Source organism: Pinus tabuliformis, chromosome 5_1 (assembly GCF_031772625.1).
Source record: "Pinus tabuliformis cultivar Carrire ecotype Pingquan chromosome 5_1, CPIR1, whole genome shotgun sequence".
Classification (NCBI taxonomy): domain Eukaryota; kingdom Viridiplantae; phylum Streptophyta; class Pinopsida; order Pinales; family Pinaceae; genus Pinus; species Pinus tabuliformis.
The window spans coordinates 193,370,562-193,394,918 of NC_142305.1; the positions used below are offsets into that span (position 1 = coordinate 193,370,562).

At 34.8% G+C, this 24,357-nt stretch overlaps 2 pseudogenes; both read right to left on the reverse strand.

Moving 5' to 3' along the window:
- Window positions 1-15,589: 15,589 nt before the first annotated feature.
- LOC149164056 (pyruvate kinase isozyme A, chloroplastic pseudogene) lies at window positions 15,590-17,023 on the reverse strand (annotated as a pseudogene).
- Window positions 17,024-17,655: 632 nt separating this feature from the next.
- Window positions 17,656-24,357, reverse strand: part of LOC149164057 (uncharacterized) — a 45,983-nt pseudogene continuing 39,281 nt past the window's right edge.

The window sequence follows — 24,357 nt, forward strand, 5'->3', positions numbered from 1 at the left end:
CATGGAATCAACAAGTCAGTAGAGGTGGATCACATGGAAACCTATGCTAATGTGGAACATAGTGATACGTGGGGGTAATTAGTGGTGCCACATGAAGTAGGGGCACTACGTGGTGTTGACAGGGAAGTTGATATGGCCCAAAGCCACGTCACTATGGAACACAAGTCCTCGAAGAGGTTGGCAATGTATTTCTTAGGTTGGGCACAGATGGTGGAAGTCGCAAAATGGAGAATCATCCACGTTACTTAATGTGAAGGTGTATGGCATTCCATAGAAGCTTGGGAATGAAACTTTCTTAGAAAATCGGTGTGGAGAGATGGTGTGATGGTGTAGTGGAACTATGTCGTGGCAGTTCCATAGTGAGCCTCCCTTGAGGTGGTAGTGTCACGTGGTAGGGGACTTGCTGATGTGCCAAGTAGTTTAAGAGTGTCAACATCGAATGTCCATAACTTTTGATCCAAGAGTCAAATTAAGTTGGAAATTTATATCATTGAAGAGATCTTGATGAGTTGGATGTGATGGTGTCATCCAAATTTGATTCCACTAATTTTAGGAAGGAATGAAATTTTGTAACCCCATTTCCATGATGAAACTATGGAGGTTGGGTTAGATTAAATTAATACCTCCCACTAGGCTAGGGGAAGTGTAAGGGGGTGGAAGGGAGTGCTACAATGCAACCAATTTTTAGAAATTAGAACATCTAGTCACACACTAATATTGAGAGTAACAAACCTGGAAAAAGGTTTTGTGGTTTGCACTAATGCTTGTAAAGATGGCCTTGGTGGAGTCCTAATGAAAAAATGTCAAGTGGTTTGTTACGAATCAAGGAAGTTGAATGAGCATGAGAAAAATTATGTCACTCATGACTTGGAGCTAGCAATGATAGTGCAAGCATTAAAAATATGGAGGCACTATTTGTTTGGAAGGAATTTTGTTTTAATGTCAAGTCATGGAGGGTTGAGATATCTATTTGACCAACCCAAGCTGAATGCAAGACAAGCAAGGTGGCTAGCCTTGATCAATGAATTTGATTTTGAAATAAAATATATCAAAGGAAAGGAAAAAAAGTATAAAATGCACTTCACAGAAGGGTCAAGTGGCTCATCTGGCAGCCATCAATATTTGTGAGGTTGATATAAAAGAAAGGATCAACAAAGCATTTCTTCGAGATGATAATTATCATCATGTGAAGGAACACTTGAAACATGATCAAGAAGGAGCATTGAGTAAGTATTACTCTCTCACAGATGATGATATGTTAAAATTTAGAGGTAAATGGTATATGGCTTGATTGGGTGACTTGGAGAAGCTCATCTCTGACGAGTTTCACAAAGACCTTATTCAAGTTACCCACAGTTATCAGAAAATGATCATGTCTATGGAAAAATATATACTATTGGTTGTGCAAGATAAATGATGTTTCCAAGTATGTCGCTAGATGCTTGGTGTGTCAACAAGTGAAAGTGGAATGTATACATCCAACGAGATTGTTGCAACCAATTCCCATTACTGAGTGGAAGTGTGGAGTCATTTCTATGGCCTTCATCACAAGACTACCAAAGACATAGATAACATGATGCCATAATGGTGGTAGTTGACAAGTTGAGTAAGGAAGCTCATTTTATAGTTTTCAAGTCCACCCACAAGGAAATTGATATTGCTTAGATTTTCATGAAATAAATATTTAGATTTAATGGTATGCCTAAGAAGACCATCTTAGATTGGGATGCCAAGCTCACCTTAAAGTTTTGGAAAGCATTTTTTGCTAGTTGTGGTACAAAATTATCATTTAGTACAGTGTATCATCCTCAAATGGGTGGACATACTAAAAGAGTAAACAAGGTGTTGGGAGAAATGCTAAGAATGTATGTCATGCATCAACCCGATAGTTGGGAAGAGTTTCAAATTTTCTTACAATAATGGGTACAAGGAATCATTGAAGATGAGTCCTTTTGAGGCTTTAAACAACGTAAACTTTGAAACGAGAGCTGATATTGTTACCCATTTTGTAGAAATAGCAAAAAAGTGACCCGATTTTGAAAATGGGTGATGCAGAACACACATGTTTTTTTTAGAGCATAGTTTTTGGCATTATAAATTTTTTTATGTACATTGCGTTTTAAAATGGTAATGATTTTGATGTTGATTTAAAAAAGTGGTAATTCTACACCATGCCCTTTATTCAAAAGGCTTTTTTTTTTTACTTTTAATTTTATAATGTATGAAATGTAAATAATTATTTTGTAAATTTAATAATTTTGGAAGTGGTCCTGTTCTTCATATTTTATTATTTTTGTTTTTGTTTTTATTTTTTTTTTAGTGACGTTTTTATTATTTTTCATATTTAAAGAAGAAGGTCGATATTTTGCATTTTCAATATTCTACATATTTATACATCGTTAATTAAGTTTTCAATCCACATGAAATAATTGTCTCTTAAAAACATATATAAAAAAGACAAAAAAAAATGTTAAAAAAAAAATCTCATAAACCATAAAAGGATTTGGAAAAAAGAAACAAAATTATATATATAAGTAAAAACAAAAAATAAAAAAACAAAAAAGAAAAGACATTTATGGTTTATAAAGAAATGCTTATTTTTTATTTAAAAAAAAACAAAAAAAATAATTATTTTATTAGACCTACATTTTTTATTTAAAAATAAAACAAAAAAATAAAATAAAAAAATTTAAAATTTATTTTTTTAAACAATTTTTTTTATTAAAAAAAAATTATTATTATTATTATTAGTAAACAATTTTTTTTTATTTAAAAAAACAAATAATTAAAAAAATAAATAATTTTTTTTAAACAAATTTCATTTTTTAATTCAAAATTTAAAAATTTTAAAAAAATATTTAAAAATTTATAGAAGTTTTTTATTGATTTTTTTTAATTTAAAAAATAAACAAATAAATAATTGGGCATGGAACGCCCGCTGCCCCGCCGCCCGTGGTGGCGCGGCCGTGCGCGGAGGGGCCCCTCCACCCACAGTTGCGCCACCACGGGTAGCCGGGGGCCAGGCGGGTGATTCCCAGAATCGCGTGCCCCCCGACTGCCCGTGGTGGCATGTTCGTGGGCGGAGGGGCCCCTCCGCCCACGGCCGCGCCACCACAGGCGGCGGGGGAGAGGGTGGGTGGGCGATTCCAGGAATCACCCGCCCCCCAACCGCCCATGGTGGCACGTTCATGGGCGGAGGGGCCTCTCCACCCACGGGCGGTAGGGGAGCGGGCGAGCCATGCCCAATTTTTTTTTTTTAATATATATAATTAAAAAAAAATCAATAAAAAAAATAAATTTTTTTTATTTGTTTTTTAAATAATTCTTTAAAATTTTTAAATTTTAAATTAAAAAATGAAATTGTTTAAAAATATTAATTTTTTTAATGATTTGTTTAAAAAATAAAATAAAATAAAATAAATTGTTTTAAAAGAATAGAAAGGAAAAAATTAATAATTTTTTTTAATAACAAAAAAATGTTAAAAAAAAAATTGATTTTTAATTTTTTTTTTTAAATAAGAAATGTAGGTTTAATAAAAAAAAATTAATTTTTTGTTTTTTTCAAATCAAAAATACACATTTCTTTATAAACTGTAAATGTTTGTTTTTGTTTTTTTTTTTTTTTTTTCCATTCGAAAAGACATATATATGGCCATTTTCATATTTTTTTGGTTTTTTTTTTATAATTTGAGTTTGTTTTTGTTTTTTCTAGTATTAATTTTATTAGTTTTTTAAATTTTTTCATTAATTTTCTATTTTTTTTAAAACTAGTTTGTTTTTAATTTTCTTTTTCCTAGTTTTTGCTAATGTTTTATCTATCTATCTATATATATATATATATATATATATATATAGTTTTTTTTTCCAAATTCTTCTATGGTTTATGAGATTATTTTTTTTTAACATTTTTTTTCTTTTGCCAAATTTTTTATGGTTTACAAGATAATTTTGTTTTCCCATTTTTTTAAATATATTTTTTTACTATTTATTTGTTTATAATGTTTATTCTTTTTAAGTTTTTTAATTCTTATCATTAATTTTGTTTTCTTTTTACATTTTTATGATTGAATTTTTTTTTATTTGATTTTTTTTCGTTTTTTATTTTTATTTTATGTTTTGTTTTTAGTATATATTTTAATTTATGTTTTGTTATTTTTTCTAACTTTTTTTTTGTGTTTTTTCATTGTTTTAATTTTTTAATTATTTTATTTTATTTTATGTTTTCATTATTTATTTTTTTTAATTTTAATTTTTTTCGGGGTCATGATAAAATATTTTATGCTATTATTTCAAAACGTTGGAATTTTACTTTTGAAAAAAAAAAATGTTTACCCAGCGTTAACATTTTTCGTTTTGGGGGTGTTTTTTGGACAATTTTTGTGCAAAAAATTGGTTTTCACTGCCATTTTTAAAACATGTTGGAGAAAAAAAAAAGGTGTTATTCCAGCATCAACATTTTTCGTTTTTAGCACTGTTTTTTATGTTCGTTCGGGGTTTTTTGGCCAGAGTTCCCGTTTTGAGTTTATAGTTCCCGTTTCAATGTTTACATTGTTTTTATATGGTAGAAAATGCAATACACCCATTAACTGGAATGATCCAGTGAAAAAGGTAGTTCTTGGACTTAATATACTAAAGGAAATGGAACATGAAGTAGTCACTATTAGGTATAAATAGAAGGTAGCTCAAGACAAATAAAAGAGTTATGTAGATCAATAGAGAATGCGCAAGGAATTCCAAGTGGGGGAGCATGTTTACCTTTGCATCAGACAAAGGAAGAGTTCACCGAGAGTAGAATCTTATGCCAATTTGGAACCAACATTTTGTGGACCATTTTAGATCTTAGAAATAGTGGGGCCAATAGATTACAGACTAGCCTTGCCACCTACAGTGAAAGCATGTGATGTTTTCCATATTTATTTGCTTAAAAAGTATGTGCATGATGTTAATCATGTTGTTGATTGGTATGTGATACATGTGGAATCAAAGGGATAATTCCAACCAGAACCACAATGAATTCTAGACCGAAGGTAGATCACGCTCTTTAATCAAGTAATCGAGTAGGTCAAGATGCAGTGGATGCACTTTGGACAAAATGAAGCCACTTGGGAAATGGCTGATCAAGTGAGGTTATCTTACCCATTTTTGTTTACATGCAAGTAAATGTAAAAATATTTGTGTGTATATAAAGCTCATTGTTGAATTTTGTATTTTGTGTATAGAACACCAAGGATGGTGTTCCTATGAGGGAGTGGAGTTTGTGACATCTCATTTTGATGCCCCTCTTGTAAATGTCACTATGAATGGTAATCCATGTAAATAATGTGGAAATGAAAATAATGACTAAGTTGGAGTAGTGGACACAAATTCAAAGGTCTGGGGAGGAGGAGTTGCTTAGGAAGTGATTAAACCTAATCCACTTAATTTATCTTGCTAGTTCCCTAACTGAGTTTAATGGCCTACACAACAGACAAGGAGGTTGAGAATGGGTTCCATGAGGTAAGGACTAACCCTATACCACCTTTGTCCTTATTGGGCATGTTGATGTGGTCAAAATGAAAGAGGTAGGTGAGGGTTGGCAGAAAAAAAGGAGATCGACAGGAAGGAGAGGGTATGTTGAGACATATGTGTAGACATATAAAGACAAACATATGGTATGTTCATGTGTAGAAAGTTATTGCTAGAGAGATTGTAGAAGAAAACGCAAGGATGCAATGTATGTGCAAAAGCGAGAGAACGATGAGGAGCATGTTGTGAAGTGAAGATAAGAGAAGAGTAAACATGACGATGTTCCCCGTGACTTTTTTATATGACCAATGATGTGCTCTTTAGAATTTTGTAGTGTTTAGTAGGTGGAGAAACTACGTGCTTTGGATCCCTATGGTGTTCAGCAGGTGGAGACATTGTGTGTTATGGATCGATGTGGTGTTTAGTAGGTGGAGACACTATGTGCTCTATATTCCTATGTGATATGGTTGACTTGTATTGGTTTGAATTTCCTTGAACAGTTAACTAGTCAGACTCTGAATCTAGGTCGGGGGTGGTCAGTTGCAAGAAATATTGCAATATATCTAGCATATGGTTTGGTGGAGAGTTGAAGTCCCTCCCTTAGTTTTTAGTCGCTCAAGTTAATCAAATAAATTTATTTACTTTTACATATGTTTCACTATGAATGATGAATGATCTTGTTATGTGTTATGACAATATATGTATCAACATTGTTAATGGAGGAATGTGTTGTTCCTATTGGTATATAATGAGATGTTTAAGTGATTTTTCTCATGGTTATGAGGGACTTGTAGATCCCTGTGGTTGTTGATACTTTCCTGAGTTGCAGAGTTATTTACATGTCCATGTATGTTTGCTTGATGTGCTCAACCAAACTGTTATTTTGTGTGAATTCCACCTTTTGGTATGTTGTAGATAACATGGATCTTTAGTTATTTAAGATTGTTGATTGTCTTTACAATTTATGATATATCATTGGATCTGATAGTGTTGTTTGGGGTCCATTCTGTGGTATAATACTATGTTATTGAATTTGAATTTACAGAGAATTATTAGTTGTGGATTACCTTATTTTAGTGCATGATACTAGGCATGTTGATAAGACCATTGATTGTATTATGGCTATGTATAATGTTGAAAATGCCCAATGTTTGGATAAGTGTTTTATCCCTGTAGAATAGGTGTTCCGAACAATGCTTTGATTCAAGAAGAACCATGGAAAAGTCCATTGAAGTTTGTAGAATTTCTAGGTATGACTATTGTAGAACATCAGAATTTGTATCTGAGGCCGGATAAGTTAGTGGCAAGATTTTCTATCCAAGTCTAGATAGGTTATTTGCAATGCCATGTATCTGAATTAGATGCACTTTAGGCCTACCAAATGTATCCAAGAATATGAGCATTTGGCTAGTTTACACTTATTCATTTTGGTAATGCACCATATTTGAAATAACTCGTATATCTCACGAAGAAATCAAGGAAGAGGTAATATTCATTGAGGTCCTTTCTTAGGCAGAGCCAGATGTTATATTGTCTAGTGAGAAAATCTGAGATCCAGAGGGTTTGAGACATTGGGTAATTTAATTGTTGATTAAATTTCTTCATTAAATTGTCAAACAAAGGTTCATAACCTTGTGAAGTGTATATGCTAGGAGGTTTACTTTTGATTAAGAATTTAAATCTAAGAGCAAAGTGAAAAGTTCAATTATTCAAGACTATCTCTTATTAAGTTACACACATGTTCTTTTTGTAAGATCAATTTCAAAATCAACTAACCTAGTATGCAGGAAATCAAAGGATATTAATCTAAGAATTGGAATGATTATCCTATCAAACTGAATTTAAAAATCTATTCTAATTGGGCATAATTGAAAGACTATACTAATGAACAGAATTGAAATTCTATATTATCAAACAATCAAAGGAGATTTATTCTAATGAGCTTGAAAGGAAACAAGTATATTCTACCTCCATTATAATCAAATTGAAATAACCACTATTCTGCAAGTGCATAAGAACTTAAAGCAAGAACAAAATTGACTTGGAAAGCAATAATGGAAATTCTTGACAAATTACTAGTGTGTGCAGTCTTAAGAGAGTCAATCTAGGCATGAACCATAAATCTGAGACTAAGTGAGAATTTGAAGTCTACAAACTAATAAAAGAAGGTGTTTTTGGCATTATGTTTTTAATGTTGATCACCCAACCTATTGCAAGCAAATTTTAATAAATGTGGGAGAAATAGAGTATCAATATAGAAGTTAAAGCATTCTAAATCTAATTATCAGAGTTCAAACTGAAAGAACTTCTAAGAAATAAAATAAAACAACACTATACTATCTCACTGCTCGTCAGGGGGGCCCTTCTGGTGAGTGCGAGGCATGAAATCTTAAATAAACAAGTTAAATCACCAATGCATATGTGCAGAACAAAGTATTGCATTCACTGGAAATTAAATCGTAAATAATCACAATAATTACAGAGTTAAAAACTTGATTGTCTTTACTTCAAATCGAAGCAATTTATATTATTTTAAACCAATAGTTTCCAAGAAAATAACGTTGAGAGTGAGTTCCTCAATGACACTTAGGTTTCTTGATTAAAAAAAAAGTATATTATTCATTATTTGCTATGAGAAGAGAAAATCATGAAGATTCTTGTTTAACACATCATCAACTTCAAATCTTGAACCTCGCTTGCTTGATTACACACTCCCCTGATGATGACATTTTCTATTTTGGAACTCTACATGAGAATATTCTTCTATAACCATATTTGACTTTCACTTTGACAAGCCAAATTCTCGATCTCTATGATCTTCCAGGTAAGCATGATATGTGGATATCCTTATTCGTGACATTTGGCATTTTTCAATGTCTTTTATTCATCTTCAAAGTCTCAAGAACCTAGCTAACCATAGACTTGGTTGTAATTCTAACTAGCTATGGAAAAAATATAATTTGGGTCCATAGCAATATTTCAATCAATTTTTATAAAGAAAGTCTAGATTATGAGTTGCAAATGATTGTACCTTATGTTATAGCTGAGGATGACCTTATAACCTGCAAATGTAGAAAAAACATTAATGGAATAGGTAAAAAGAAAGGGAAAAAAGGTGTCAAAATGAGGACAATTTGGGGATCCAATAGTGCATAACATGAATGTTTGTGAGACCGGATTTAAATTAGGTTGGATACCATACTGAAGCATGGGGTGTATCGTGTGGGGTCTATTGAGGTGAATAATTGTGTGAATCCATATATCATAGAATGTAGAGTTGCATCCAAGGTAGCCCCACTTGGGTGTTACAAAGAGAGGATGTATCTGATATTTGGGATATCTTGTGGGGGAGCATGGGCAAGTAAAATAAGTCTTGGATGGGATCAAGGTTGGCTACTTGGTGATGTTGGCAAGAGTAATCCAGAAGTACGAGGGTTCGGGGAGTGTGCCAAGGTGAAAAATCAAATGCACTTATATTTCCCCCTGAACCAACTATAAAGGAAATATTTGCAAAACACGAAGGGGTCAAACCCTGTTGGGCCCACAAACTAGTATAAGGTGGCAGGCACCACGAATGCACGATTATGGCCACATAGATGCCACATTGGTATTTCAGGAGATGTGGCATTGATCGGGATGAAGTGGTAAGGACATGTGGGAGATAAGTGAGTGCCACGTGGCATCATCTTACTAATGTGGCCAAAGTTAACTAGTCAATCTTTAAAAGGGCATAACTCTCAATCTGAGGTTCAAATTGATAAAATATTTATAGTGCCAGAAATATCTCGAAGAGTTGAATGCAATTGTCGTATTTATGTTTGTTTTGACAAGGTTGAGAAAGAAGAATTTTTGTAACCCCATCTTCATAATGAGGTCACTGGGTCGCGTTAATTAAAAGTAATACCTTCCATAGCCCATGGAAGTACAAGGGGGTGGGAAGGAGTGTTACATGGATATTGCTTTTCATTTAATAATTTTGGTCATAAGGCAATAAATTCCAGAGCTTCTGCAAGAAATGACTTTATGAGGAATAAAAGTAGGGGGTCATATAAGATCTCAAGGAATGGTTGTATGAACAACAATTCAAGAAGTTTTAATGAAAATGATGTCAAAAATTACAATTCATTTACCCCCTTATTAGATCACGTTGAATGTTTCGAGTGCAATAATTTTGGACACATAGTTCAATATTTTAGAAGTAATACATTGAGGCTACTAAACCAAAGTAGAGAAGAAGATGTTGTCACAAATAGAAATAAAAAACAAAGGTATGGAGATGGAAACAAGAAGGGTAGGTATAATTTGGTATATCTTTATGTGTTCAAAACAAATTTACCAAATGGTATATAGATAGTGGAAGTTCACATCATATGATAGGAGATAAAAGCAACTTTCTCTCTAAAGGAAGTCAAAGGTGGCATTGTCACTCTTGGAGATAATGCATTAGCTAGAATAATGGTCAAATGAATAGTTAGCCTTGGCAATGAAAAAATTAAAGTTGGAAATGTCTTGTTTGTTGAAGGTTTAAAGCACAATATTCTAATTGTAAGTCAAATGGTTGATAAAGGACATGAGGTCACATTCAATTCTAAAGGATGTGAAATAAGAAAACTAAGCTCTAGAAAATTAGTGGTGAAAGCAACTAGGATTTTAGACAATGTATATGTCCTTAATAAATGTAAAGGATAATATTTTTGTAAGAGAGTGTTATCTCTCTCATCTTATAAGTAAAAGACAAGTGGGTGACTACAACATCTCAAGCTGCATTAAGCGGATGGGGACTTTTGAATGTAAGTTATAGGAGAAGGATGATGAAATGGAAAGTTTATTGGATAGAAACGATGATGATAATTCATATTTAGTAGTAGTGAAAGCAATGGCAAAGAAGGAAACCCATGGAATTGAAAATACTACAGTGAAGGCCAAAAAGGAAAAGGAGGAGCATGTAGACTGAAAATGAAGGGAGGTAAAGAAAATGAACTTGCATTTATATGCATGTGCAATGGCTTATATTTGCATTGAGGAAAAGTAATGGATAAAACACCAACGAAAGATGAATAGGAAGAATGCACATTATTGCACATATTGAAGATACTCCATTTGCAACTAGTTAATTGGAAGAAGATCATTGGCCAGTATGAATTAGCAACCAAAAGTAAAGTGAATGGTGAAATTCAAAATGCAATATAAGAAAAATAAGGAGAGTTTCAAATAAGGAGAAGCATTAATTCAGGGGAGTAACCCTTTAATGTCAAATTAGTTAAGTTGTAGACAAAAGGAAGCATATTAAGGCTTGTGGGAGAAATCCCAAAGAAAATAATTAAAATAAAGTTCAAGCACAGGGGAATTAGTCTCAAGAGTGGGGCTACATAAGAGGAAATGTTGCATGCAGCGACATATAGATATAGAAGCCTAGTTGCATAAAAAGGAGAAGTGAGCAATTAGATGAAGTATTTGTTTTGTTGTTAAGATCTTAGGGGGAGAAATCACAACTAGAAGCAAAAACAACTCCTTTCCTTTTATAAAGGGGGAGAATATGCAGACATAAGAATAGATAGTAGACAAAGGGAACAATTGTAGTTACTAAGAGAAGTTGCAGATAGAGGAAGAGTTATAGTCACTAAGATAAGTTGTAAATAGAGGAAGAGTTGCAGACACTAAGAAAATTTGCAAAAAGAAGAAGATTTACAAATAAGAAGCATAAGTTCAGGGGGAGCATCCCTTTACCATTGATGTCAAAGGGGGAGAAGTTGCAGGGACAAGGATAATTGCAGATAGGGGGAGTTCTATAGTAGTATCGCATAATTGACTAAGGGTTTCCATTAATGACAAAACGGTAGATTGTTGGAAATATTGTTGTCATTGATGTCAAATACATGGGGAGCCTACTTAAATCTAAGCTAAATCTTGGAAAATGAAGATTGTTGGAAATATTGTTTTTGGAATTTTGGTGCCCCATTTAGATACCCTATCTTTGAATGAATTTTTACTCCAATTACCTAACTCAAATGTGTGGATATGATATATGGTTGGAAATCTTGTTCCAAGACCTTTACAACGGTACATTGCACTCCCCTTAATTCCTTATGAATGAGGGGATGTAAAATATTTTGTCAAGATTGTTGAAGTTGTAACTAGGTTCGACCTTCATAATGCCATTAATGTATTTGTTATATTTATATTTTTGTCAAATCATATTCTTCATGGTTATTGTAGTGCCCCGCTCTAGTTGACTAACAGTGATATGACACTAACATTCATTTAGCCCTAAGGCCCACTCATTATTCTTTGAGGACCTCAGGTTGAGGATCCAGGCACATGACTCTATTATTAGTGGTTGAGACGTTTATGTATGTTCTCCATTGATGTTATGATAAAGATAACATTAATGGTTATGTATGTTATCTATTGGTATTATGATGATTGTAGCATTAATGGTTATGCATGTTCTCTATTGATATTATGGTGATTGTAGCATAAATGGTTATGTTTGGTCTCTATTGAACTTATGATAATGATGGAAATAAAGGATATGTATGCTCTCTATTGATATCATGAGGATGATAAATTTGATGGATAGTTATATTTCTATTGATGTTACGATGTTGATAACTTGATGGATATGTAGGTTTCCATTGATGTTTTGATGATGATAGCCATGATGGATGTATCCCCTATATTAGCTACTTACATTAGTTCTGGTTCACAATGAACAATGATGTGAATGACCAGGTGATGGTAATAATGCTATTATGACAATGACTAACACTGAAAAAAAAAAAAAAAAAACCTCGTTACTGATTATTATTGAGTATGGCAGGAAACCACCAGAGGCACTCGCACATGACGAGTTAACGACACCTGGTTTGATGAAAATTTATATTATTTTATCTTTGGAATTCTAATCGATTTTGAAACCTGCTATATATGTTTATCTATATTCTGATGATATGGTAATGGTTGCAGGCACATATGAGTTGCTTGGCCGAATGACTCACATATGGGTGATGGGGTTGTACAAGTGGATGGAACTAAATGGGAGGGGTGGGACTGTGTCCCTGATCTCACCCACTAGCACTCCTGTCGTGACTTGGGCTGGAAGGGTTGAAACACCTTTGCCTTGAAGATCACGATGCCATGAGGGCAGGTTCCCAAGTTGGGTCGCTTATGAGGATTTTACCGGGGGGCACGCATCAAGGCAGATTCCTTGATCCCCGACACCATTAGTCTCACTATAGAAGGCAACATAAGAGATGATAGCGGTCTATGATGTTGCACCTATACTTTCCCCTCGTAGTCACTAAATGCTTGAAGGGCAAGTGGCGTGGCACCCTTGGAACTTCAAGGGAATTTCTTGAAGGGCACGACCAACCTCGCACCCTTGGAATCACAAATAAAATGTTAGGCGTGGCACCCTTGGAACTTCAAGGGAATTTCTTGAAGGGCACGACCAACTTTGCACCCTTGAAATCACAAATAAATTGTTAGGCGTGGCACCCTTGGAGCTTCAAGGGAAGTTCTTGAAGGGCACGACCCAAACTTGGCACCTTGGAATCATAAAAAGTAAATAAATTAATAAATATAATCAAGAAATGAAAACTAAGAAAATTTACATCAAGGGTAAATGATGTTAGAAACCGAGGTAATTAAATCAAAAATAGAAATTGGGTTAAGAGGATCATAGGTAGAAATAAAATAGATTACATTCAAAACTCTACCCTTCTCATGTTGGAAAATATTAGGTAGATTATGTAGCTTAATTAGGGAAAAAGGGTAAAGAGGAACATATTATAAGGATAAATATTAATCCTAAACTAATTAAACCTAATTAAGAGAAGAGGAAGGTGAATTAAAATAAGAATAATAAATTAAATTTAGAGAAATGTAGAGAACCTCATGTGGCAACAACCAACATAAGAATATCCATCTAAGAGATAACTTGAGTTAAATTAGGGAGTAGACAGGGGATCAAACCTTGACTCATTAATTGACTTTTAGTAATGAACACAAATTAAGGAATAAAAAGGGGGATAAATAGGCAACTAGGAGAAAAAATAGGAATCTTGTTGAGGTGAGGAAAATATTAGTTTTAAATTAAAATTTAAGTAAATAATTTTGGGAGACCCTTGATGAGAGAGTGACACTTGGGTGGGTGAATAATCAAGCTATTGAATTATAAAAAAATAACTAATTATGCATGACATGCCCAGTTTCACCTATGAGGACTCCTATAAAAGAAGGGGCAAGCCATGAGAGAAGGGACTTTTTGGGAACCCTATTGTTGGATGGATGAGATGATCAAAGCAGTGATTACGATCCTATAGTGAGTTTGGTGAGGTAGAGGATTTTAGAGAGGGGACTCTTGAGCCAAGGAGTGCTCTCCTCTAACAGCTATTGCAATTCTCCATTGTACAACCCCATTGCAGCTCGGGGTCTGCGGGGAAGAAGAGTACCCAAGGAGTAGGCTGGGAGGTTAACCGGTGGGTCATCGCATTCGGATCAAGTACATCACCATTCACTCACGGAGGTGACCGACAACAAGGGAATACTAGCAACAGCAAAGCAAATGGAGTCTCGTCTTCTGGTGAACGGTACATATGTGTTGCAATACTATTTTGGTCTTAGTTAAATGTATGTAAATGTTATGATATGTTTCTTGAAATGAAATCCTAATGTGTTTCTCTTCTAGTTGCATTTTTTTGTGATTTTAAAGAAAAATAAAAATGTATATAGTTTGGATGTGGTCCTTACACTTGGTATCAGAGCTATGTTGAACCCTTGAGACCTATGGGCCCATGCATGCATGACTAGTTTTGTTAATTATCTTCTTTTGATCAACTGTAGCATGGGGAATTGGGTAAATTATATGAAAAACAAGCCAGGACCATAACAATTTCTCACATGTTAATGTCCCAACACCATAACAATTTCTCGCATGTTAATGTCCCATGGCCTGTCATTAAATTTTTCAATTAACAAGAGCAGCAATCAAGTTGAATATTAGGAAGCCTATTTTAATGTTGCATACTTGGTTGCAAAGGAAGCATAACTATATCCACTCAAATTGACTTTTCAAAAAAAAAAAAAAAAAAACTGTTGAATCTTTGACGTTTTAGTTTTAGACTTGAACAAAAAAAAAACCAACTATCATATAAAGAAGGTTCGTCCCTACAGCCGAATGCAAGCAGTGCAATATAGGAACCCATTTCATAAGACATATTTCATTATTTTTAACACTCAAGCTATTTATAATTTTCTTAAAGTTTGAGTTTATATGTCCATTCTTTTGTTAGTGGTTGAACATCCCTTGAATATTAGTACTGCATCATCATGAAATATTGCCTGTAGATCATTTGCAGACGACTGATCTTCCATTATTGTGTTACTATTTTGTTGTAACTTGTGTATTATAGCATTTCGTTTTTTTTTCTAAGCAGAACATTCAGTAACATCTGAGTTCATGTCCTTTAGCAAATTGAGATGAAAACAATTGATGATTCCCAAAATCCCAATGCAGATGTGTTCCATTTCTTTTATGATTTACTTGCCAGTAATTTTGACCTTAGTAGGAATGTAGAAAAGCCCACACAGCTAAAACTAAGAGCTTGCTTTAGAATGATTGCAAGTTTGACTAGAATTGTACAAAACTTAAGCAGAAAATTGCTAAGGATTAAAGTGTTCCAAGGGAAGACGTCTCAGTTGTGATATATATATATATATATATATGTAGAGGGTTGGTCCATTTGTGGGTGTATAAAAGAGGCAGGTCGACTGTTGACAAATTGCCTCAACGCAATTTCGCTGCATGGAATGCGATTATTATAGGATATGCACAACATGGGCTAACAAAGGAGGCCCTTGAGCTCTGTTCAGAAATTGAAATCACAGGAATGAAACCAAAGACATAAATAGGCAAGGAGTTTTTGACAATTAAACCTTTCTGGTTTTACAAAAACATTTCTGAATGGGGATATTATCTGGGAAAGTTTTCCATTGGGAATTCTCAGTTTACATAAGATTTACACCTCAAAACTTTTCAAGTTTTTTTTTTTTTTTTTTTAATTATTTTCCATAATCACCTTCTTCAAATTGCTTCAGAAACACTATCCGAAAGAGATGTAGCAATGTCTGGAAGGTACATAGACTCATGCTTCTTTTCTTCCCGACACCAATATTCAATGCGCAGGCTTACACTTCTGAGAACAGCTAAAGCTTTTTCTGGAAATTGACCCATGGCTGACTCACCAGAGAGCATCAAAGCATCAGCACGCTGCCTTACTGCTTCTGTCACATCAGCAACCTCAGCTCTTGTTGGTATAGGATACTCTATCATTGACTCAAGTAGCTGAGAGGCAACAATAACTGGCTTGTTGAGTTGCCTGCATAGCTGGACTACATGCTGCTGGACAGCTGGAACTTGCTCAAGTGGAATTTGTGCACCAAGATCCCCTCTTGCCACCATGGCACCATCAGATGATTTAATGATATCTTCTAGATTCTTGAGAGAATCAATGCTTTCAATTTTAGCAATGACACCAATATCACTATCACGAGATCGAGCAGCAATATAGCTTTTCAAATGTTTGATTACTTCTGCTGATTTCATAAAAGATATTGCAATGAAATCAACACCCTCTGCGATTCCAAAATCTATATCAAGCCAATCCTTGGAAGAAATTGTGGGAAGCATAACATTCCTCTCACGCACCAATCTTCCCTGCCTCCAAAATGTAAGGTTAGCACGTGGCAATAGCAAACCAGGATCTGTACATTGGCACTTCACATCTGGACCTTGTTTCTCAATCACCTCAAACCTTACCATACCACCATCTACAACTAGTTCATCGCCAACTTTGACATCTTCTGCAAAGCCATCGTAATTGACTTGGATTGTGTGAGGTGGAAGAGACCCATTGAAAGCACGAACACTGAAAGTCCAAACTTCACCGTCCTCGGCTTTAACTGATGCAGCGCCTTCAAGATCCCCCATGTGAATCTCAGCCCCCTCTGTATCCATCATAACAGCCACTGCATAACCCTTCTCTTCGTTCAATTTCCTCACATTCCTGATAACATTGTGATGCCAATCCCTGGTACCGTAGCACATATTAATCCTCGCCACATTCATCCCTTCCATGGCCAGAGCTTCAAGCTGTTCGAAACTACAGGAAACGGGCCCAATCGTGCACACCAGCTTCGTCCTTTTCGTACTTCGAAACCCGTTTTCCTTCAAGTCAGCCTCCGTTACGCTGTCCACCTCTATAACCGATGGCGCCATTGTGGCACTTTTCTTGACCATAACGCCATTAGAAAAACCGTTATTGTTATTTGCGATCTCTGGCTCTGAAATCACTGGAGATTTACCGGTTTCCAGTACTGCGGAGATCTTATTAATCCGTAGCTTTTGCCTGGGCTTTGGTGGCCGCCATTGAAGGCTTTTAACGGAGGAAAGCACCAGGATTCTAACCTGGAGCGGGGAGTTGTGAATCAAAAGTGGATTTTGCATCAGCTGCGCCATTAGCTTGAAGGTATCAATTCGAGGTCTGTTAGTGCCCTATATGCTTAAAAATTAAGCTCAGAAACGCCTGGAAGAGCGAATTTGAACGATTTAGCACTTCCTCAACATTCCTTGAAGCAGAATGATACATATGTGAACCCAGCCTGCCCACAAAATATATAAATCAAATCCAGATTTTAAGTTGAGACAGTGAACCTGTCTGCCCTCTTCCAGAGCCGCAATTCCGGTGCCTGCCTTGACCACGCTGGCAAATGTGAATTCATTCAATCTCATTCGTGCTCTCTGCATCCGCCCAAATAATTTTAAGGCTTCCTCTGCGGATCCATTATGAGCATACCCAGTGACTATGGTGGTCCATGTGATTGCTTCCCTTGATATAAAAAATATATATATATAGTATAGATCCGATCTTTAGAAAAAGGCTAAGATCTTACCAAATGCCAACTTACAAGGCAAGCATAAAAAAAAGTAGCTATGCCTTTAGATCGATCAAAGATCGAGCCGTGCAACAATGAAGTTTAAAAGTAGTTAATCACCAACTTATGACATGTAAAGACAATGTCAATATGCAACAAAATGAAGACAGATCACCAAATCTTCTTAGCTCCAATATGCTGGTCTCTTATGCAACGTTACAGTTTTTGGTAAGCACGAAATCTGTTGCATAATTTCTGGAGAGCTGCAATTGAATGTTGCATTGCATTCAATTTCATGTCCCTTGACATAACCTGGTAGTCATTTCCGTGCATCTTAATCAGTCGACCAACATAGACACGCTGCATAGTTGTGAGCCTTTGTAAAGCTGCAGTTTTTTCTATCCCTCTGTCTTTTGCCAAATGCAAATTTCAGATCATCCTCTTCTAAGTCACTGCCACTGTCGATAACTTGAAACTCGGGATCCTTAATTTCACCATTGTCTTCATTGGGCAGATTCGGCTCCGGCGGCTTCTGCAAGCTTTCAACCTCGACAATGTTCTCACAACGGCTTACTGCCTCAATCCAATTTGGATTAGAGGCCACCTTGAACGAACGATAGATTTGAATAACGGTGCTAATCTCATCCCACTTTCCACTTGTCAGTTCTCCGAGCTTTGGAGAGGCAGGCTTGAAAACATGTGGCTTAACCCTTGAAAGACACCTATGCTTTCATCAAATCTAGTAGTGATATTAGATATTCAAGATAAAGGGTTTCTTGAACTGATGTTGAACTGGAAGTGCAACAATGAGTGGCCTGCGAAATTTCTAATCATCAGATCTTATTTTGTATAACCCACGTTGATTGACACGTATAACCATTTGCGTCATATTTTTATTTGTTCTTTAAGAAAGAAACAGTTTCCAGATTCATTTTCTGTTCTCAAAAACATAGAATAATGTCCTTTTTCAATAATGCTCTGGGCGAATTCAAGAATATGAGCAAAATTTGATTTGAGAAATCCAATATTACCGTTCTGATTTTGTTTCGTGATGGCTATTTAGAAATTTACCTGTTTATGAATTAACACTGTCCACGATTTTCATTCTCCTTGTTACATCTTGTCCCTTTAATGTCAATTTAGAACTTTGGTTCAACCCAACAGTTCAGAAAGCAAGAGATGAGGATGAAATATAATTATCCATTTAAATTAAGTAAATAAAAATAATCTCACCCGCCAAATAAAAAAAAAAAATTATAAAATTATTTTTCAAGATAAATCATTGTATTATGGTGTGAATTCATGAGATTGATGTCATTGCATTTATGGTTTTACTTCTGTGCAACTATAAATGATTATTCATCGACGTTGTTTATATTGTTATGATTCATGCATGTTATATTAGTAACTGCATGTAGAACTCAGAGGTTCTATTCATAAGTTATTTCCTACGCTGCAATAAAGTGTAAATGAAGAACCCTCTGGATTTGATGTCCTATACTTTTAAAGGAATGGATAATCGGTGCATTGCCTTGAAGACTAGACGTTACATAGAGAATATTTGACTATAAACATAAGGTTCTACATATTCAAATAAAATATCTTTTGAATGTTTCGAGGCGAAGACATTATTCATTTAGATGAATTTCTGAGCCATTCCAAATAATGGTTTATAGATTGATTCCAAAAGGTTACATGTCAAGCGTTATGCGGTTTTCTTAGGAGGCTAAATGCAAAGCGTGAGCAAGTGCTGAGAGGAAATAGATTGAATAAAAGATACAATATAAGGAAGAAATAAAATAACCTTTGGTTGGTTGAGACCAAACCTCGTTTGCAAATGGCTAGATAATGTTGCAGGCACATTACAAGGTTTTGAACAATGCGTGAAAAAAAAAAAAATGCATATGGCAACATGGCGAAAGAAACGAAGAAGACCCGATGAGGAGAGGTGGAGATATCAATATATCTCTAGATATTTTGCATTTGCGTTCATGTAAGTGTATTCATGTACTCATGCAACCATATATTGAACTTTAGGTCTAGATAATGTTAAAAATATTAAAAGAGATTTTAGCGTGTCCATATAATTACTTTTGAAGTGCTTCAGAATTTGTGTTTCAGTATGTAGTGCAGAATCCTTAATGTGGTCAACGAGACTTTTATTTAGCCCAAATTGTATTTAAAGGAAGCTTCCATGAAGGTTGTTCAATGTTTATTTAAAGTTTATATGAAGGTTGTTGAAAATGATGGCTTGGAATTTTATTTGCAAAAGTTATAGGAATTTAAGAAATATATTTGCTAGTTTAAATGCTTATTTAATGAAAGTTTACATGAACATTGTTGAACGAGAGTTGGAAGTTTATGAGCAAAAGTTATGGAAGTTTATGAGCAAAAGTTATGTTTATGAAATATTTTTGTTAGTATGTACTGAGTAGTATGTTTAATTTTATTGAATGATGATAAATAAAGTGATACATGGTTATGTTTTTTTTTTATATGTAATGTAATAGGAATATTGTTAAGTAATATGGTTAATTTTATTGAATGATGGTTTGGAGTTTTATATGTAAAAGTATTTTTATGAAATATTTTAGTATGTAAATTAATATAAATATTGTTGATTAATATGTTTAATTTTTAAAAGTCAATAAAATGTTAAACTAAAATAATAAAACATGTTTGTTTCATTTAGATTTAAAATGAAACTAAAATTCTAAGAGCAACCATGCTAGAAACATTAAATAGACAAAAGTAAAAGGAAAATGATATATATTAGACCAACTAAAAAAAAAAAAAATAGAGCATTCATTAGCACGAGAAAATTCTTGGTAAGAGGTCACATTTGAGTATTTCTTGTCTAAGAAACACTAATATTGACTTGGTGGAAGACTAGTAAGTTACAAGTGAAAATGTAATTCCTTACTATAAATATCTTTGTTTTACACAAAGGCGCTGCATTGATATCCAAATATGAGGGGTGGGGGATTTTTCTTTTTAAAAGAGAATCACTAGTATGGATAATGAAGGAAAAATCATTTCAAACTAATTGTTAGTGATTCATAATTGATCAATTATGGCTAGCATGATTCACCAACATGAATCCTAAAACTATTTTTAAGATATAACATGTTTTTTTTATGTGCTTATTACTATTATGTGATTACCAATCATTGTAAATTCAAATTCAAACAAGTTTGGTGCTGCAAATGACCAAAGTCAATAACATGTGAAGGATCTGAAATATAATGACGTAAAACAGAAACATGAAATGCATCATGCATGCGTGCTAAAGATGGAGGTAAGGCAAGCCTATATGCCACCGACCCTTTCCTTTCTAAGATTTCAAAAGGTCCCTCAAACCATCCCATTAATACTCGATCCTCTAGTCGGTCCCAACTGAGAGGTGTTCTGCAGAATCTTCCATATAAGAACCCAAATGGTGCCCTCTTGATGGAATTCTGATAACTACTTTAGAAGACACCAAAGAGATGCATCACTGTTTTCCTTACCTATTCCAAGGACTTCGAGATGAAGTCTATTATTAAGAGGGGGTGTATGTAGTGCCCCGCTCTAGTTGACTAACAGTGATATGACACTAACATTCATTTAGCCCTAAGGCCCACTCATTATTCTTTGAGGACCTCAAGTTGAGGATCCAGGCACACGACTCTATTATTAGTGGTTGAGACGTTTATGTATGTTCTCCATTGATGTTATGATAAAGATAACATTAATGGTTATGTATGTTATCTATTGGTATTATGATGATTGTAGCATTAATGGTTATGCATGTTCTCTATTGATATTATGGTGATTGTAGCATAAATGGTTATGTTTGTTCTATTGAACTTATGATAATGATGGCAATAAAGGATATGTATGCTCTCTATTGATATCATGAGGATGATAAATTTGATGGATAGTTATATTTCTATTGATGTTACAATGTTGATAACTTGATGGATATGTAGGTTTCCATTGATGTTTTGATGATGATAGCCATGATGGATGTATCCCCTATATTAGCTACTTACATTAGTTCTGGTTCACAATGAACAATGATGTGAATGGCCAGGTGATGGTAATAATGCTATTATGACAATGACTAACACTGAAAAAAAAAAAACCTGGTTACTGATTATTATTGAGTATGGCAGGAAACCACCAGAGGCACTCGCACATGACGAGTTGACAACACCTAGTTTGATGAAAATTTATATTATTTTATCTTTGAAATTCTAATCGATTTTGAAACCTGCTATATATGTTTATCTATATTCTGATGATATGGTAATGGTTGCAGGCACATATGAGTTGCTTGGCCAAATGACTCACATATGGGTGATGGGGTTGTACAAGTGGATGGAACTACATGGGAGGGGTGGGACAGTGTCCCTGATCTCACCCACTAGCACTCCTGCCGTGACTTGGGCTGGAAGGGTTGAAACACCTTCGCCTTGAAGATCACGATGCCATGAGGGCAGGTTCCCAAGTTGGGTCGCTCATGAGGATTTTACCGGGGGGCGCACATCAAAGCGGATTCATTGATCCCCGACACCATTAGTCTCACTATAGCAGGAAACATAAGAGATGATAGCGGTCTATGATGTTGCACCTATACTTTCCCCTCGTAGTCACTGAATGCTTGAAGGGCAAGTGGCGTGGCACCCTTGGAACTTCAAGGGAATTTCTTGAAGGGCACGACCAACCTCGCACCCTTGGCATCACAAATAAAATGTTAGGTGTGGCACCCTTGGAACTTCAAGGGACTTTCTTGAAGGGCACGACCAACTTTGCACCCTTGACATCACAAATAAATTGTTAAGCGTGGCACCCTTGGAGCTTCAAGGGAAGTTCTTGAAGGGAACGACCCAAACTTGGCACCTTGGAATCATTAAAAATAAATAAATTAATAAATATAATCAAGAAATGAAAACTAAGAAAATTTACATCAAGGCTGAATGATGTTAGAAACCGAGGTAATTAAATCAAAAATAGAACTTGGGTTAAGAGGATCATAGGTAGAAATAAAATAGATTACATTCAAAACTCTACCCTTCCCATGTTGGAAAATATTAGGTAGATTATGTAGCTTAATTAGGGAAAAAGGGTAAAGAGGAACATATTGTAAGGATAAATATTAATCCTAAACTAATTAAACCTAATTAAGAGAAGAGGAAGGTGAATTAAAATAAGAATAATAAATTAAATTTAGAGAAATGTAGAGAACCTCATGTGGCAACAACCAACATAAGAATATCCATCTAAGAGATAACTTGAGTTAAATTAGGGAGTAGACAGGGGATCAAATCTTGACTCATTAATTGACTTTTAGTAATGAACACAAATTAAGGAATAAAAAGGGGGATAAAGAGGCAACTAGGAGAAGAAATAGGAATCTTGTTGAGGTGAGGAAAATATTAGTTTTAAATTAAAATTTAAGTAAATAATTTTGGGAGACCCTTGATGAGAGAGTGACACTTTGGTAGGTGAATAATCAAGCTATTAAATTATAAAAAAATAACTAATTATGCATGACATGCCCAGTGTCACCTATGAGGACTCCTATAAAAGAAGGGGCAAGCCATGAGAGAAGGGACTTTTTTGGGAACCCTATTGTTGGATGGATGAGATGATGTCAAAGCAGTGATTACGATCCTATAGTGAGTTTGGTGAGGTAGAGGATTTTAGAGAGGGGACTCTTGAGCCAAGGAGTGCTCTCCTCTACCAGCTATTGAAATTCTCCATTGTACAACCCCATTGCAGCTCGGGGGTCCGCGGGGAAGAAGAGTACCCAAGGAGTAGGCTGGGAGGTTAACCGGTGGGTCATCGCATTCGGATCAAGTACATCGCCATTCATTCACGAAGGTGACCGACAACAAGGGAATACTAGCAATAGCAAAGCAAATGGAGTCTCGTCTTCTGGTGAATGGTACATATGTGTTGCAATACTATTTCGGTCTTAGTTAAATGTATGTAAATGTTATGATATGTTTCTTGAAATTAAATCCTAATGTGTTTCTCTTCTAGTTGCATTTTGTTGTGATTTTAAAGAAAAAAAAATGTATATAGTCTGGATGTGGTCCTTACAGTTAAAGTCAAAAGCACCAAAAATAATTTATTATGAGTCAAAAAAAATAAAAAATAGAAGGGTTTGTTCTTCATGTCCCTTAAGAAATAAATATTAAATTTGTCAAGTTTCATTTGTCACACCAAGATTCCAACTCAACCTAGCTATTTGTGGCAGCCATTCACTTGTGGAGAAGACTATATAAAGCCTATTTGCATCCCTCAATTGGAGAATATAACACACAAGATATAAGTCATCATCTCTACAATATTAGAAAGCCAAAGTGAAGAGAGAGAAGAACATATCAGTGTAACCTCGCTCAAGTGAGAAAAAAAAAAGACCAGGACAACCTGAATCTCTATGGAAAAGTTTTCCGTGGCATCTGAACTTACTGTGGAATTTTAACTTACTATGGCAATACTTTTCCGCGATCTGAGCTTATTGTGGCAACATCTTTCTTTGACATCTGAGCTTACTATGGCAATACACTTCTGAATTTATTAACGAAGTTGTGATGGAGTTTTGGGCTATTAATGGAGGGTTGAATTAACATTTGAGTAATAGTTCTACATGTCAGTTCGTCTATGACTTGAATTTCTCCTGTTGATGAAGACTCTGTAGGGAAAGGATTGATGGGTTTTCCCCTTGTGGGTTTTGCACTGGCCTCTAGCCTAATCTTTAGTGTCTTTTGTTTCTAATTTCTCTACATTTTTTGAATGTATAATTGATTGATGACATAACTGAATAAAGTTAAGGCTAAAAGGAAAAATATATATTAGTCACAGGTAATTATCATGTTAAGAAATTCCACCTTGCATTCAAATTTCAACAAAGATGACCCAACCAAA